Below are 18,805 nucleotides of genomic sequence, written 5' to 3' on the forward strand. Positions count from 1 at the left end.
CAGTCAGTCAGTAATAGTGGAGATGACATCAGTCAGTCAGTCATAACGGAGATGACATCAGTCAGTCAGTCATAGAGGAGATGACATCAGTCAGTCATAGTGGAGATGACATCAGTCAGTCAGTCAGTAATAGTGGAGATGACATCAGTCAGTCAGTCAGTAATAGTGGAGATGACATCAGTCAGTCAGTCAGTAATAGTGGAGATGACATCAGTCAGTCAGTCATAGCGGAGATGACATCAGTCCGTCATAGTGGAGATGACATCAGTCAGTCAGTCAGTAATAGTGGAGATGACATCAGTCAGTCAGTCATAGTGGAGATGACATCAGTCAGTCAGTCAGTCATAATGGAGATGACATCAGTCAGTCAGTCAGTCATAGTGGAGATGACATCAGTCAGTCAGTCATAGTGGAGATGACATCAGTCAGTCAGTAATAGTGGAGATGACATCAGTCAGTCATAGCGGAGATGACATCAGTCAGTCAGTCAGTCAGTCATAGTGGAGATGACATCAGTCAGTCATAGTGGAGATGACATCAGTCAGTCAATCATAGTGGAGATGACATCAGTCAGTCAGTAATAGTGGAGATGACATCAGTCAGTCATAGCGGAGATGACATCAGTCAGTCAGTCAGTCATAGTGGAGATGACATCAGTCAGTCATAGTGGAGATGACATCAGTCAGTCAGTCATAGTGGAGATGACATCAGTCAGTCAGTCATAGCGGAGATGACATCAGTCAGTCAGTCATAGCGGAGATGACATCAGTCAGTCAGTCAGTCATAGCGGAGATGACATCAGTCAGTCAGTAATAGTGGAGATGACATCAGTCAGTCAGTCAGTAATAGTGGAGATGACATCAGTCAGTCAGTCAGTAATAGTGGAGATGACATCAGTCAGTCAGTCAGTAATAGTGGAGATGACATCAGTCAGTCAGTCATAGCGGAGATGACATCAGTCAGTCAGTCATAGCGGAGATGACATCAGTCAGTCAGTCATAGTGGAGATGACATCAGTCAGTCAGTCATAGTGGAGATGACATCAGTCAGTCAGTCATAGTGGAGATGACATCAGTCAGTCAGTCATAGTGGAGATGACATCAGTCAGTCAGTCATAGTGGAGATGACATCAGTCCGTCATAGTGGAGATGACATCAGTCAGTCAGTCAGTAATAGTGGAGATGACATCAGTCAGTCAGTCATAGTGGAGATGACATCAGTCAGTCAGTCAGTCATAATGGAGATGACATCAGTCAGTCAGTCAGTCATAGTGGAGATGACATCAGTCAGTCAGTCATAGTGGAGATGACATCAGTCAGTCAGTAATAGTGGAGATGACATCAGTCAGTCATAGCGGAGATGACATCAGTCAGTCAGTCAGTCAGTCATAGTGGAGATGACATCAGTCAGTCATAGTGGAGATGACATCAGTCAGTCAATCATAGTGGAGATGACATCAGTCAGTCAGTAATAGTGGAGATGACATCAGTCAGTCATAGCGGAGATGACATCAGTCAGTCAGTCAGTCATAGTGGAGATGACATCAGTCAGTCATAGTGGAGATGACATCAGTCAGTCAGTCATAGTGGAGATGACATCAGTCAGTCAGTCATAGCGGAGATGACATCAGTCAGTCAGTCATAGCGGAGATGACATCAGTCAGTCAGTCAGTCATAGCGGAGATGACATCAGTCAGTCAGTAATAGTGGAGATGACATCAGTCAGTCAGTCATAACGGAGATGACATCAGTCAGTCAGTCATAGAGGAGATGACATCAGTCAGTCATAGTGGAGATGACATCAGTCAGTCAGTCAGTAATAGTGGAGATGACATCAGTCAGTCAGTCAGTAATAGTGGAGATGACATCAGTCAGTCAGTCAGTAATAGTGGAGATGACATCAGTCAGTCAGTCATAGCGGAGATGACATCAGTCCGTCATAGTGGAGATGACATCAGTCAGTCAGTCAGTAATAGTGGAGATGACATCAGTCAGTCAGTCATAGTGGAGATGACATCAGTCAGTCAGTCAGTCATAATGGAGATGACATCAGTCAGTCAGTCAGTCATAGTGGAGATGACATCAGTCAGTCAGTCATAGTGGAGATGACATCAGTCAGTCAGTAATAGTGGAGATGACATCAGTCAGTCATAGCGGAGATGACATCAGTCAGTCAGTCAGTCAGTCATAGTGGAGATGACATCAGTCAGTCATAGTGGAGATGACATCAGTCAGTCAATCATAGTGGAGATGACATCAGTCAGTCAGTAATAGTGGAGATGACATCAGTCAGTCATAGCGGAGATGACATCAGTCAGTCAGTCAGTCATAGTGGAGATGACATCAGTCAGTCATAGTGGAGATGACATCAGTCAGTCAGTCATAGTGGAGATGACATCAGTCAGTCAGTCATAGCGGAGATGACATCAGTCAGTCAGTCATAGCGGAGATGACATCAGTCAGTCAGTCAGTCATAGCGGAGATGACATCAGTCAGTCAGTAATAGTGGAGATGACATCAGTCAGTCAGTCATAACGGAGATGACATCAGTCAGTCAGTCATAGAGGAGATGACATCAGTCAGTCATAGTGGAGATGACATCAGTCAGTCAGTCAGTAATAGTGGAGATGACATCAGTCAGTCAGTCAGTAATAGTGGAGATGACATCAGTCAGTCAGTCAGTAATAGTGGAGATGACATCAGTCAGTCAGTCATAGCGGAGATGACATCAGTCCGTCATAGTGGAGATGACATCAGTCAGTCAGTCAGTAATAGTGGAGATGACATCAGTCAGTCAGTCATAGTGGAGATGACATCAGTCAGTCAGTCAGTCATAATGGAGATGACATCAGTCAGTCAGTCAGTCATAGTGGAGATGACATCAGTCAGTCAGTCATAGTGGAGATGACATCAGTCAGTCAGTAATAGTGGAGATGACATCAGTCAGTCATAGCGGAGATGACATCAGTCAGTCAGTCAGTCAGTCATAGTGGAGATGACATCAGTCAGTCATAGTGGAGATGACATCAGTCAGTCAATCATAGTGGAGATGACATCAGTCAGTCAGTAATAGTGGAGATGACATCAGTCAGTCATAGCGGAGATGACATCAGTCAGTCAGTCAGTCATAGTGGAGATGACATCAGTCAGTCATAGTGGAGATGACATCAGTCAGTCAGTCATAGTGGAGATGACATCAGTCAGTCAGTCATAGCGGAGATGACATCAGTCAGTCAGTCATAGCGGAGATGACATCAGTCAGTCAGTCAGTCATAGCGGAGATGACATCAGTCAGTCAGTAATAGTGGAGATGACATCAGTCAGTCAGTCATAACGGAGATGACATCAGTCAGTCAGTCATAGTGGAGATGACATCAGTCAGTCATAGTGGAGATGACATCAGTCAGTCAGTCAGTAATAGTGGAGATGACATCAGTCAGTCAGTCAGTAATAGTGGAGATGACATCAGTCAGTCAGTCAGTAATAGTGGAGATGACATCAGTCAGTCAGTCATAGCGGAGATGACATCAGTCAGTCAGTCATAGCGGAGATGACATCAGTCAGTCAGTCATAGTGGAGATGACATCAGTCAGTCAGTCATAGTGGAGATGACATCAGTCAGTCAGTCATAGTGGAGATGACATCAGTCAGTCAGTCATAGTGGAGATGACATCAGTCAGTCAGTCATAGTGGAGATGACATCAGTCAGTCAGTCATAGTGGAGATGACATCAGTCAGTCATAGTGGAGATGACATCAGTCAGTCAGTCAGTAATAGTGGAGATGACATCAGTCAGTCAGTCATAGTGGAGATGACATCAGTCAGTCAGTCAGTCATAATGGAGATGACATCAGTCAGTCAGTCAGTCATAGTGGAGATGACATCAGTCAGTCAGTCATAGTGGAGATGACATCAGTCAGTCAGTCATAGTGGAGATGACATCAGTCAGTCAGTCATAGTGGAGATGACATCAGTCAGTCATAGTGGAGATGACATCAGTCAGTCAGTCAGTAATAGTGGAGATGACATCAGTCAGTCAGTCAGTAATAGTGGAGATGACATCAGTCAGTCAGTCAGTAATAGTGGAGATGACATCAGTCAGTCAGTCAGTAATAGTGGAGATGACATCAGTCAGTCAGTCATAGCGGAGATGACATCAGTCAGTCAGTCATAGCGGAGATGACATCAGTCAGTCAGTCATAGTGGAGATGACATCAGTCAGTCAGTCATAGTGGAGATGACATCAGTCAGTCAGTCATAGTGGAGATGACATCAGTCAGTCAGTCATAGTGGAGATGACATCAGTCAGTCAGTCATAGTGGAGATGACATCAGTCAGTCAGTCATAGTGGAGATGACATCAGTCCGTCATAGTGGAGATGACATCAGTCAGTCAGTCAGTAATAGTGGAGATGACATCAGTCAGTCAGTCATAGTGGAGATGACATCAGTCAGTCAGTCAGTCATAATGGAGATGACATCAGTCAGTCAGTCAGTCATAGTGGAGATGACATCAGTCAGTCAGTCATAGTGGAGATGACATCAGTCAGTCAGTAATAGTGGAGATGACATCAGTCAGTCATAGCGGAGATGACATCAGTCAGTCAGTCAGTCAGTCATAGTGGAGATGACATCAGTCAGTCATAGTGGAGATGACATCAGTCAGTCAATCATAGTGGAGATGACATCAGTCAGTCAGTAATAGTGGAGATGACATCAGTCAGTCAGTCATAGCGGAGATGACATCAGTCAGTCAGTCATAGCGGAGATGACATCAGTCAGTCAGTCAGTCATAGCGGAGATGACATCAGTCAGTCAGTAATAGTGGAGATGACATCAGTCAGTCAGTCATAACGGAGATGACATCAGTCAGTCAGTCATAGTGGAGATGACATCAGTCAGTCATAGTGGAGATGACATCAGTCAGTCAGTCAGTAATAGTGGAGATGACATCAGTCAGTCAGTCAGTAATAGTGGAGATGACATCAGTCAGTCAGTCAGTAATAGTGGAGATGACATCAGTCAGTCAGTCATAGCGGAGATGACATCAGTCAGTCAGTCATAGCGGAGATGACATCAGTCAGTCAGTCATAGTGGAGATGACATCAGTCAGTCAGTCATAGTGGAGATGACATCAGTCAGTCAGTCATAGTGGAGATGACATCAGTCAGTCAGTCATAGTGGAGATGACATCAGTCAGTCAGTCATAGTGGAGATGACATCAGTCAGTCAGTCATAGTGGAGATGACATCAGTCCGTCATAGTGGAGATGACATCAGTCAGTCAGTCAGTAATAGTGGAGATGACATCAGTCAGTCAGTCATAGTGGAGATGACATCAGTCAGTCAGTCAGTCATAATGGAGATGACATCAGTCAGTCAGTCAGTCATAGTGGAGATGACATCAGTCAGTCAGTCATAGTGGAGATGACATCAGTCAGTCAGTAATAGTGGAGATGACATCAGTCAGTCAGTAATAGTGGAGATGACATCAGTCAGTCATAGCGGAGATGACATCAGTCAGTCAGTCAGTCATAGTGGAGATGACATCAGTCAGTCATAGTGGAGATGACATCAGTCAGTCAGTCATAGTGGAGATGACATCAGTCAGTCAGTCATAGCGGAGATGACATCAGTCAGTCAGTCATAGCGGAGATGACATCAGTCAGTCAGTCAGTCATAGCGGAGATGACATCAGTCAGTCAGTAATAGTGGAGATGACATCAGTCAGTCAGTCATAACGGAGATGACATCAGTCAGTCAGTCATAGTGGAGATGACATCAGTCAGTCATAGTGGAGATGACATCAGTCAGTCAGTCAGTAATAGTGGAGATGACATCAGTCAGTCAGTCATAGTGGAGATGACATCAGTCAGTCAGTCAGTCATAATGGAGATGACATCAGTCAGTCAGTCAGTCATAGTGGAGATGACATCAGTCAGTCAGTCATAGTGGAGATGACATCAGTCAGTCAATCATAGTGGAGATGACATCAGTCAGTCAGTAATAGTGGAGATGACATCAGTCAGTCATAGCGGAGATGACATCAGTCAGTCAGTCAGTCATAGTGGAGATGACATCAGTCAGTCATAGTGGAGATGACATCAGTCAGTCAGTCATAGTGGAGATGACATCAGTCAGTCAGTCATAGCGGAGATGACATCAGTCAGTCAGTCATAGCGGAGATGACATCAGTCAGTCAGTCAGTCATAGCGGAGATGACATCAGTCAGTCAGTAATAGTGGAGATGACATCAGTCAGTCAGTCATAACGGAGATGACATCAGTCAGTCAGTCATAGTGGAGATGACATCAGTCAGTCATAGTGGAGATGACATCAGTCAGTCAGTCAGTAATAGTGGAGATGACATCAGTCAGTCAGTCAGTAATAGTGGAGATGACATCAGTCAGTCAGTCAGTAATAGTGGAGATGACATCAGTCAGTAAGTCAGTAATAGTGGAGATGACATCAGTCAGTCAGTCATAGCGGAGATGACATCAGTCAGTCAGTCATAGCGGAGATGACATCAGTCAGTCAGTCATAGTGGAGATGACATCAGTCAGTCAGTCATAGTGGAGATGACATCAGTCAGTCAATCATAGTGGAGATGACATCAGTCAGTCATAGCGGAGATGACATCAGTCAGTCAGTCAGTCATAGTGGAGATGACATCAGTCAGTCAGTCATAGTGGAGATGACATCAGTCAGTCAGTCATAGTGGAGATGACATCAGTCAGTCAGTCATAGTGGAGATGACATCAGTCAGTCATAGTGGAGATGACATCAGTCAGTCAGTCATAGTGGAGATGACATCAGTCAGTCATAGTGGAGATGACATCAGTCAGTCAGTCAGTAATAGTGGAGATGACATCAGTCAGTCAGTAATAGTGGAGATGACATCAGTCAGTCAGTCAGTAAGAGTGGAGATGACATCAGTCAGTCATAATGGAGATGACATCAGTCAGTCAGTCATAGTGGAGATGACATCAGTCAGTCAGTCATAGTGGAGATGACATCAGTCAGTCAATCATAGTGGAGATGACATCAGTCAGTCATAGTGGAGATGACATCAGTCAGTCAGTCAGTCATAGTGGAGATGACATCAGTCAGTCAGTCAGTCATAGTGGAGATGACATCAGTCAGTCAGTCATAGTGGAGATGACATCAGTCAGTCAGTCATAGTGGAGATGACATCAGTCAGTCAGTCATAGTGGAGATGACATCAGTCAGTCAGTCAGTAATAGTGGAGATGACATCAGTCAGTCAGTCAGTAATAGTGGAGATGACATCAGTCAGTCAGTCATAGTGGAGATGACATCAGTCAGTCAGTCATAGCGGAGATGACATCAGTCAGTCAGTCAGTAATAGTGGAGATGACATCAGTCAGTCAGTCATAGTGGAGATGACATCAGTCAGTCAGTCATAGTGGAGATGACATCAGTCAGTCATAGTGGAGATGACATCAGTCAGTCAGTCAGTAATAGTGGAGATGACATCAGTCAGTCAGTCAGTAATAGTGGAGATGACATCAGTCAGTCAGTCATAGTGGAGATGACATCAGTCAGTCAGTCATAGCGGAGATGACATCAGTCAGTCAGTCATAGTGGAGATGACATCAGTCAGTCAGTCATAGTGGAGATGACATCAGTCAGTCAGTCATAGTGGAGATGACATCAGTCAGTCAGTCATAGTGGAGATGACATCAGTCAGTCAGTCGTAGTGGAGATGACATCAGTCAGTCAGTCATAGTGGAGATGACATCAGTCTCTCAGTCATAGTGGAGATGACATCAGTCCGTCATAGTGGAGATGACATCAGTCAGTCAGTCAGTAATAGTGGAGATGACATCAGTCAGTCAGTCATAGTGGAGATGACATCAGTCAGTCAGTCATAGTGGAGATGACATCAGTCAGTCAGTCATAGTGGAGATGACATCAGTCAGTCAGTCAGTCATAGTGGAGATGACATCAGTCAGTCAGTCAGTCATAGTGGAGATGACATCAGTCAGTCAGTCATAGTGGAGATGACATCAGTCAGTCAGTAATAGTGGAGATGACATCAGTCAGTCATAGCGGAGATGACATCAGTCAGTCAGTCAGTCAGTCATAGTGGAGATGACATCAGTCAGTCAATCATAGTGGAGATGACATCAGTCAGTCAGTCATAGTGGAGATGACATCAGTCAGTCATAGCGGAGATGACATCAGTCAGTCAGTCAGTCATAGTGGAGATGACATCAGTCAGTCATAGTGGAGATGACATCAGTCAGTCAGTCATAGTGGAGATGACATCAGTCAGTCAGTCATAGCGGAGATGACATCAGTCAGTCAGTCATAGCGGAGATGACATCAGTCAGTCAGTCATAGCGGAGATGACATCAGTCAGTCAGTCATAGTGGAGATGACATCAGTCAGTCAGTCAGTCATAGTGGAGATGACATCAGTCAGTCAGTCAGTCATAGTGGAGATGACATCAGTCAGTCGGTCAGTCATAGCGGAGATGACATCAGTCAGTCAGTCATAGTGGAGATGACATCAGTCAGTCAGTCATAGTGGAGATGACATCAGTCAGTCAGTCATAGTGGAGATGACATCAGTCAGTCATAATGGAGATGACATCAGTCAGTCAGTCAGTAATAGTGGAGATGACATCAGTCAGTCAGTCATAGCGGAGATGACATCAGTCAGTCAGTCATAGTGGAGATGACATCAGTCAGTCAGTCAGTCATAATGGAGATGACATCAGTCAGTCAGTCAGTCATAGTGGAGATGACATCAGTCAGTCAGTCATAGTGGAGATGACATCAGTCAGTTAGTAATAGTGGAGATGACATCAGTCAGTCATAGCGGAGATGACATCAGTCAGTCAGTCAGTCAAAGTGGAGATGACATCAGTCAGTCATAGTGGAGATGACATCAGTCAGTCAGTCATAGTGGAGATGACATCAGTCAGTCAGTAATAGTGGAGATGACATCAGTCAGTCATAGCGGAGATGACATCAGTCAGTCAGTCAGTCATAGTGGAGATGACATCAGGCAGTCATAGTGGAGATGACATCAGTCAGTCAGTCATAGTGGAGATGACATCAGTCAGTCAGTCATAGTGGAGATGACATCAGTCAGTCAGTCATAGCGGAGATGACATCAGTCAGTCAGTCAGTCATAGCGGAGATGACATCAGTCAGTCAGTCAGTAATAGTGGAGATGACATCAGTCAGTCAGTCATAGTGGAGATGACATCAGTCAGTCAGTCATAGCGGAGATGACATCAGTCAGTCAGTCATAGTGGAGATGACATCAGTCAGTCAGTCATAGTGGAGATGACATCAGTCAGTCAGTCATAGTGGAGATGACATCAGTCAGTCAGTCATAGTGGAGATGACATCAGTCAGTCAGTCATAGTGGAGATGACATCAGTCAGTCAGTCATAGTGGAGATGACATCAGTCAGTCATAGTGGAGATGACATCAGTCAGTCAGTCAGAAATAGTGGAGATGACATCAGTCAGTCAGTCAGAAATAGTGGAGATGACATCAGTCAGTCAGTCAGTAAGAGTGGAGATGACATCAGTCAGTCAGTCAGTAAGAGTGGAGATGACATCAGTCAGTCATAATGGAGATGACATCAGTCAGTCAGTCATAGTGGAGATGACATCAGTCAGTCAGTCATAGTGGAGATGACATCAGTCAGTCATAGTGGAGATGACATCAGTCAGTCAGTCAGTAATAGTGGAGATGACATCAGTCAGTCAGTCATAGTGGAGATGACATCAGTCAGTCAGTCATAGTGGAGATGACATCAGTCAGTCAGTCATAGTGGAGATGACATCAGTCAGTCATAGTGGAGATGACATCAGTCAGTCAGTCAGTAATAGTGGAGATGACATCAGTCAGTCAGTCAGTAATAGTGGAGATGACATCAGTCAGTCAGTCATAGTGGAGATGACATCAGTCAGTCAGTCATAGCGGAGATGACATCAGTCAGTCAGTCAGTAATAGTGGAGATGACATCAGTCAGTCAGTCATAGTGGAGATGACATCAGTCAGTCAGTCATAGTGGAGATGACATCAGTCAGTCATAGTGGAGATGACATCAGTCAGTCAGTCAGTAATAGTGGAGATGACATCAGTCAGTCAGTCAGTAATAGTGGAGATGACATCAGTCAGTCAGTCAGTAATAGTGGAGATGACATCAGTCAGTCAGTCATAGTGGAGATGACATCAGTCAGTCAGTCATAGTGGAGATGACATCAGTCAGTCAGTCATAGCGGAGATGACATCAGTCAGTCAGTCATAGTGGAGATGACATCAGTCAGTCAGTCATAGTGGAGATGACATCAGTCAGTCAGTCATAGTGGAGATGACATCAGTCAGTCAGTCATAGTGGAGATGACATCAGTCAGTCAGTCATAGTGGAGATGACATCAGTCAGTCAGTCATAGTGGAGATGACATCAGTCCGTCATAGTGGAGATGACATCAGTCAGTCAGTCAGTAATAGTGGAGATGACATCAGTCAGTCAGTCATAGTGGAGATGACATCAGTCAGTCAGTCATAGTGGAGATGACATCAGTCAGTCAGTCAGTCATAATGGAGATGACATCAGTCAGTCAGTCAGTCATAGTGGAGATGACATCAGTCAGTCAGTCATAGTGGAGATGACATCAGTCAGTCAGTAATAGTGGAGATGACATCAGTCAGTCATAGCGGAGATGACATCAGTCAGTCAGTCAGTCGGTCATAGTGGAGATGACATCAGTCAGTCATAGTGGAGATGACATCAGTCAGTCAATCATAGTGGAGATGACATCAGTCAGTCAGTAATAGTGGAGATGACATCAGTCAGTCATAGCGGAGATGACATCAGTCAGTCAGTCAGTCAGTCATAGTGGAGATGACATCAGTCAGTCATAGTGGAGATGACATCAGTCAGTCAGTCATAGTGGAGATGACATCAGTCAGTCAGTCATAGCGGAGATGACATCAGTCAGTCATAGCGGAGATGACATCAGTCAGTCAGTCAGTCATAGTGGAGATGACATCAGTCAGTCAGTCATAGTGGAGATGACATCAGTCAGTCAGTCAGTCATAGTGGAGATGACATCAGTCAGTCAGTCAGTCATAGTGGAGATGACATCAGTCAGTCAGTCAGTCATAGCGGAGATGACATCAGTCAGTCAGTCATAGTGGAGATGACATCAGTCAGTCAGTCAGTCATAATGGAGATGACATCAGTCAGTCAGTCAGTCATAGTGGAGATGACATCAGTCAGTCAGTCATAGTGGAGATGACATCAGTCAGTCAGTCATAGTGGAGATGACATCAGTCAGTCAGTCATAGTGGAGATGACATCAGTCAGTCAGTCAGTCAGTCATAGTGGAGATGACATCAGTAAGTCAGTCACTCAGTCATAGTGGAGATGACATCAGTCAGTCAGTCAGTCAGTCATAGTGGAGATGACATCAGTCAGTCAGTCATAGTGGAGATGACATCAGTCAGTCAGTCATAGTGGAGATGACATCAGTCAGTCATAATGGAGATGACATCAGTCAGTCAGTCAGTAATAGTGGAGATGACATCAGTCAGTCAGTCATAGCGGAGATGACATCAGTCAGTCATAGTGGAGATGACATCAGTCAGTCAGTCAGTAATAGTGGAGATGACATCAGTCAGTCAGTCATAGTGGAGATGACATCAGTCAGTCAGTCATAGCGGAGATGACATCAGTCAGTCAGTCAGTCATAGTGGAGATGACATCAGTCAGTCATAGTGGAGATGACATCAGTCAGTCAGTCAGTAATAGTGGAGATGACATCAGTCAGTCAGTCAGTAATAGTGGAGATGACATCAGTCAGTCAGTCAGTAATAGTGGAGATGACATCAGTCAGTCAGTCATAGTGGAGATGACATCAGTCAGTCAGTCATAGTGGAGATGACATCAGTCAGTCAGTCATAGCGGAGATGACATCAGTCAGTCAGTCATAGTGGAGATGACATCAGTCAGTCAGTCATAGTGGAGATGACATCAGTCCGTCAGTCATAGTGGAGATGACATCAGTCCGTCATAGTGGAGATGACATCAGTCAGTCAGTCAGTAATAGTGGAGATGACATCAGTCAGTCAGTCATAGTGGAGATGACATCAGTCAGTCAGTCATAGTGGAGATGACATCAGTCAGTCAGTCAGTCATAATGGAGATGACATCAGTCAGTCAGTCAGTCATAGTGGAGTTGACATCAGTCAGTCAGTCATAGTGGAGATGACATCAGTCAGTCAGTAATAGTGGAGATGACATCAGTCAGTCATAGCGGAGATGACATCAGTCAGTCAGTCAGTCAGTCGGTCATAGTGGAGATGACATCAGTCAGTCATAGTGGAGATGACATCAGTCAGTCAATCATAGTGGAGATGACATCAGTCAGTCAATCATAGTGGAGATGACATCAGTCAGTCAGTAATAGTGGAGATGACATCAGTCAGTCATAGCGGAGATGACATCAGTCAGTCAGTCATAGTGGAGATGACATCAGTCAGTCAGTCATAGCGGAGATGACATCAGTCAGTCATAGCGGAGATGACATCAGTCAGTCAGTCAGTCATAGTGGAGATGACATCAGTCAGTCAGTCATAGTGGAGATGACATCAGTCAGTCAGTCAGTCATATTGGAGATGACATCAGTCAGTCAGTCAGTCATAGTGGAGATGACATCAGTCAGTCAGTCAGTCATAGCGGAGATGACATCAGTCAGTCAGTCATAGTGGAGATGACATCAGTCAGTCAGTCAGTCATAATGGAGATGACATCAGTCAGTCAGTCAGTCATAGTGGAGATGACATCAGTCAGTCAGTCATAGTGGAGATGACATCAGTCAGTCAGTCAGTCATAGTGGAGATGACATCAGTCAGTCAGCCAGTCATAGTGGAGATGACATCAGTCAGTCAGTCAGTCATAGCGGAGATGACATCAGTCAGTCAGTCATAGTGGAGATGACATCAGTCAGTCAGTCAGTCATAATGGAGATGACATCAGTCAGTCAGTCAGTCATAGTGGAGATGACATCAGTCAGTCATAATGGAGATGACATCAGTCAGTCAGTCAGTAATAGTGGAGATGACATCAGTCAGTCAGTCATAGCGGAGATGACATCAGTCAGTCAGTCAGTCAAAGTGGAGATGACATCAGTCAGTCATAGTGGAGATGACATCAGTCAGTCAGTCATAGTGGAGATGACATCAGTCAGTCAGTAATAGTGGAGATGACATCAGTCAGTCATAGCGGAGATGACATCAGTCAGTCAGTCAGTCATAGTGGAGATGACATCAGTCAGTCAGTCATAGTGGAGATGACATCAGTCAGTCAGTCATAGTGGAGATGACATCAGTCAGTCAGTCATAGCGGAGATGACATCAGTCAGTCAGTCAGTCATAGCGGAGATGACATCAGTCAGTCAGTCATAGTGGAGATGACATCAGTCAGTCAGTCAGTCATAGTGGAGATGACATCAGTCAGTCAGTCAGTCATAGGGGAGATGACATCAGTCAGTCAGTCAGTCATAGTGGAGATGACATCAGTCAGTCAGTCAGTCATAATGGAGATGACATCAGTCAGTCAGTCAGTCATAGTGGAGATGACATCAGTCAGTCAGTCATAGTGGAGATGACATCAGTCAGTCAGTCAGTCATATTGGAGATGACATCAGTCAGTCAGTAATAGTGGAGATGACATCAGTCAGTCAGTCATAGTGGAGATGACATCAGTCAGTCAGTCAGTCATAGTGGAGATGACATCAGTCAGTCAGTCAGTCACAGTGGAGATTACATCAGTCAGTCAGTCAGTCATAGTGGAGATGACATCAGTCAGTCAATCAGTCATAGTGGAGATGACATCAGTCAGTCAGTCATAGTGGAGATGACATCAGTCAGTCAGTCAGTCAGTCAGTCATAGTGGAGATGACATCAGTAAGTCAGTCAGTCAGTCATAGTGGAGATGACATCAGTCAGTCAGTCAGTCAGTCATAGTGGAGATGACATCAGTCAGTCAGTCATAGTGGAGATGACATCAGTCAGTAATAGTGGAGATGACATCAGTCAGTCAGTCATAGCGGAGATGACATCAGTCAGTCATAGTGGAGATGACATCAGTCAGTCAGTCAGTAATAGTGGAGATGACATCAGTCAGTCAGTCATAGTGGAGATGACATCAGTCAGTCAGTCATAGCGGAGATGACATCAGTCAGTCAGTCAGTCATAGTGGAGATGACATCAGTCAGTCATAGTGGAGATGACATCAGTCAGTCAGTCAGTAATAGTGGAGATGACATCAGTCAGTCAGTCAGTAATAGTGGAGATGACATCAGTCAGTCAGTCAGTAATAGTGGAGATGACATCAGTCAGTCAGTCATAGTGGAGATGACATCAGTCAGTCAGTCATAGTGGAGATGACATCAGTCAGTCAGTCATAGTGGAGATGACATCAGGCAGTCAGTCAGTCATAATGGAGATGACATCAGTCAGTCAGTCAGTCATAATGGAGATGACATCAGTCAGTCAGTCAGTCATAGTGGAGATGACATCAGTCAGTCAGTCATAGTGGAGATGACATCAGTCAGTTAGTAATAGTGGAGATGACATCAGTCAGTCATAGCGGAGATGACATCAGTCAGTCAGTCAGTCAAAGTGGAGATGACATCAGTCAGTCATAGTGGAGATGACATCAGTCAGTCAGTCATAGTGGAGATGACATCAGTCAGTCAGTCATAGCGGAGATGACATCAGTCAGTCATAGCGGAGATGACATCAGTCAGTCAGTCAGTCATAGCGGAGATGACATCAGTCAGTCAGTCAGTCATAGCGGAGATGACATCAGTCAGTCAGTCATAGTGGAGATGACATCAGTCAGTCAGTCAGTCATAGTGGAGATGACATCAGTCAGTCAGTCAGTCATAGGGGAGATGACATCAGTCAGTCAGTCAGTCATAGTGGAGATGACATCAGTCAGTCAGTCAGTCATAATGGAGATGACATCAGTCAGTCAGTCAGTCATAGTGGAGATGACATCAGTCAGTCAGTCATAGTGGAGATGACATCAGTCAGTCAGTCAGTCATATTGGAGATGACATCAGTCAGTCAGTAATAGTGGAGATGACATCAGTCAGTCAGTCATAGTGGAGATGACATCAGTCAGTCAGTCAGTCATAGTGGAGATGACATCAGTCAGTCAGTCAGTCACAGTGGAGATTACATCAGTCAGTCAGTCAGTCATAGTGGAGATGACATCAGTCAGTCAATCAGTCATAGTGGAGATGACATCAGTCAGTCAGTCATAGTGGAGATGACATCAGTCAGTCAGTCAGTCAGTCAGTCATAGTGGAGATGACATCAGTAAGTCAGTCAGTCAGTCATAGTGGAGATGACATCAGTCAGTCAGTCAGTCAGTCATAGTGGAGATGACATCAGTCAGTCAGTCATAGTGGAGATGACATCAGTCAGTAATAGTGGAGATGACATCAGTCAGTCAGTCATAGCGGAGATGACATCAGTCAGTCATAGTGGAGATGACATCAGTCAGTCAGTCAGTAATAGTGGAGATGACATCAGTCAGTCAGTCATAGTGGAGATGACATCAGTCAGTCAGTCATAGCGGAGATGACATCAGTCAGTCAGTCAGTCATAGTGGAGATGACATCAGTCAGTCATAGTGGAGATGACATCAGTCAGTCAGTCAGTAATAGTGGAGATGACATCAGTCAGTCAGTCAGTAATAGTGGAGATGACATCAGTCAGTCAGTCAGTAATAGTGGAGATGACATCAGTCAGTCAGTCATAGTGGAGATGACATCAGTCAGTCAGTCATAGTGGAGATGACATCAGTCAGTCAGTCATAGTGGAGATGACATCAGGCAGTCAGTCAGTCATAATGGAGATGACATCAGTCAGTCAGTCAGTCATAATGGAGATGACATCAGTCAGTCAGTCAGTCATAGTGGAGATGACATCAGTCAGTCAGTCATAGTGGAGATGACATCAGTCAGTTAGTAATAGTGGAGATGACATCAGTCAGTCATAGCGGAGATGACATCAGTCAGTCAGTCAGTCAAAGTGGAGATGACATCAGTCAGTCATAGTGGAGATGACATCAGTCAGTCAGTCATAGTGGAGATGACATCAGTCAGTCAGTCATAGCGGAGATGACATCAGTCAGTCATAGCGGAGATGACATCAGTCAGTCAGTCAGTCATAGTGGAGATGACATCAGTCAGTCAGTCATAGTGGAGATGACATCAGTCAGTCAGTCATAGTGGAGATGACATCAGTCAGTCAGTCATAGTGGAGATGACATCAGTCAGTCAGTCATAGCGGAGATGACATCAGTCAGTCAGTCAGTCATAGCGGAGATGACATCAGTCAGTCAGTCATAGTGGAGATGACATCAGTCAGTCAGTCAGTCATAGTGGAGATGACATCAGTCAGTCAGTCAGTCATAGTGGAGATGACATCAGTCAGTCAGTCAGTCATAGGGGAGATGACATCAGTCAGTCAGTCAGTCATAGTGGAGATGACATCAGTCAGTCAGTCAGTCATAGTGGAGATGACATCAGTCAGTCAGTCATAGTGGAGATGACATCAGTCAGTCAGTCAGTCATAGTGGAGATGACATCAGTCAGTCAGTAATAGTGGAGATGACATCAGTCAGTCAGTCATAGTGGAGATGACATCAGTCAGTCAGTCAGTCATAGTGGAGATGACATCAGTCAGTCAGTCAGTCACAGTGGAGATTACATCAGTCAGTCAGTCAGTCATAGTGGAGATGACATCAGTCAGTCAGTCAGTCATAGTGGAGATGACATCAGTCAGTCAGTCATAGTGGAGATGACATCAGTCAGTCAGTCATAGTGGAGATGACATCAGTCAGTCAGTCAGTCAGTCATAGTGGAGATGACATCAGTAAGTCAGTCAGTCAGTCATAGTGGAGATGACATCAGTCAGTCAGTCAGTCAGTCATAGTGGAGATGACATCAGTCAGTCAGTCATAGTGGAGATGACATCAGTCAGTCAGTCATAGTGGAGATGACATCAGTCAGTCATAATGGAGATGACATCAGTCAGTCAGTCAGTAATAGTGGAGATGACATCAGTCAGTCAGTCATAGCGGAGATGACATCAGTCAGTCATAGTGGAGATGACATCAGTCAGTCAGTCAGTAATAGTGGAGATGACATCAGTCAGTCAGTCATAGTGGAGATGACATCAGTCAGTCAGTCATAGCGGAGATGACATCAGTCAGTCAGTCAGTCATAGTGGAGATGACATCAGTCAGTCATAGTGGAGATGACATCAGTCAGTCAGTCAGTAATAGTGGAGATGACATCAGTCAGTCAGTCAGTAATAGTGGAGATGACATCAGTCAGTCAGTCAGTAATAGTGGAGATGACATCAGTCAGTCAGTCATAGTGGAGATGACATCAGTCAGTCAGTCATAGTGGAGATGACATCAGTCAGTCAGTCATAGCGGAGATGACATCAGTCAGTCAGTCATAGTGGAGATGACATCAGTCAGTCAGTCATAGTGGAGATGACATCAGTCAGTCAGTCATAGTGGAGATGACATCAGTCAGTCAGTCATAGTGGAGATGACATCAGTCAGTCAGTCATAGTGGAGATGACATCAGTCAGTCAGTCATAGCGGAGATGACATCAGTCAGTCAGTCATAGCGGAGATGACATCAGTCAGTCAGTCATAGTGGAGATGACATCAGTCAGTCAGTCATAGTGGAGATGACATCAGTCAGTCAGTCATAGTGGAGATGACATCAGTCAGTCAGTCATAGTGGAGATGACATCAGTCAGTCAGTCATAGTGGAGATGACATCAGTCCGTCAGTCATAGTGGAGATGACATCAGTCCGTCATAGTGGAGATGACATCAGTCAGTCAGTCAGTAATAGTGGAGATGACATCAGTCAGTCAGTCATAGTGGAGATGACATCAGTCAGTCAGTCATAGTGGAGATGACATCAGTCAGTCAGTCAGTCATAATGGAGATGACATCAGTCAGTCAGTCAGTCATAGTGGAGATGACATCAGTCAGTCAGTCATAGTGGAGATGACATCAGTCAGTCAGTAATAGTGGAGATGACATCAGTCAGTCATAGCGGAGATGACATCAGTCAGTCAGTCAGTCGGTCATAGTGGAGATGACATCAGTCAGTCATAGTGGAGATGACATCAGTCAGTCAATCATAGTGGAGATGACATCAGTCAGTCAATCATAGTGGAGATGACATCAGTCAGTCAGTAATAGTGGAGATGACATCAGTCAGTCATAGCGGAGATGACATCAGTCAGTCAGTCAGTCATAGTGGAGATGACATCAGTCAGTCATAGTGGAGATGACATCAGTCAGTCAGTCATAGTGGAGATGACATCAGTCAGTCAGTCATAGCGGAGATGACATCAGTCAGTCATAGCGGAGATGACATCAGTCAGTCAGTCAGTCATAGTGGAGATGACATCAGTCAGTCAGTCATAGTGGAGATGACATCAGTCAGTCAGTCAGTCATAGTGGAGATGACATCAGTCAGTCAGCCAGTCATAGTGGAGATGACATCAGTCAGTCAGTCAGTCATAGCGGAGATGACATCAGTCAGTCAGTCATAGTGGAGATGACATCAGTCAGTCAGTCAGTCATAATGGAGATGACATCAGTCAGTCAGTCAGTCATAGTGGAGATGACATCAGTCAGTCATAATGGAGATGACATCAGTCAGGCAGTCAGTAATAGTGGAGATGACATCAGTCAGTCAGTCATAGC

Source organism: Salmo salar, chromosome 06 (genome assembly GCF_965601325.2).
Source record: "Salmo salar chromosome 06, fSalSal1, whole genome shotgun sequence".
In the NCBI taxonomy this organism is placed as follows: Eukaryota; Metazoa; Chordata; class Actinopteri; order Salmoniformes; family Salmonidae; genus Salmo; species Salmo salar.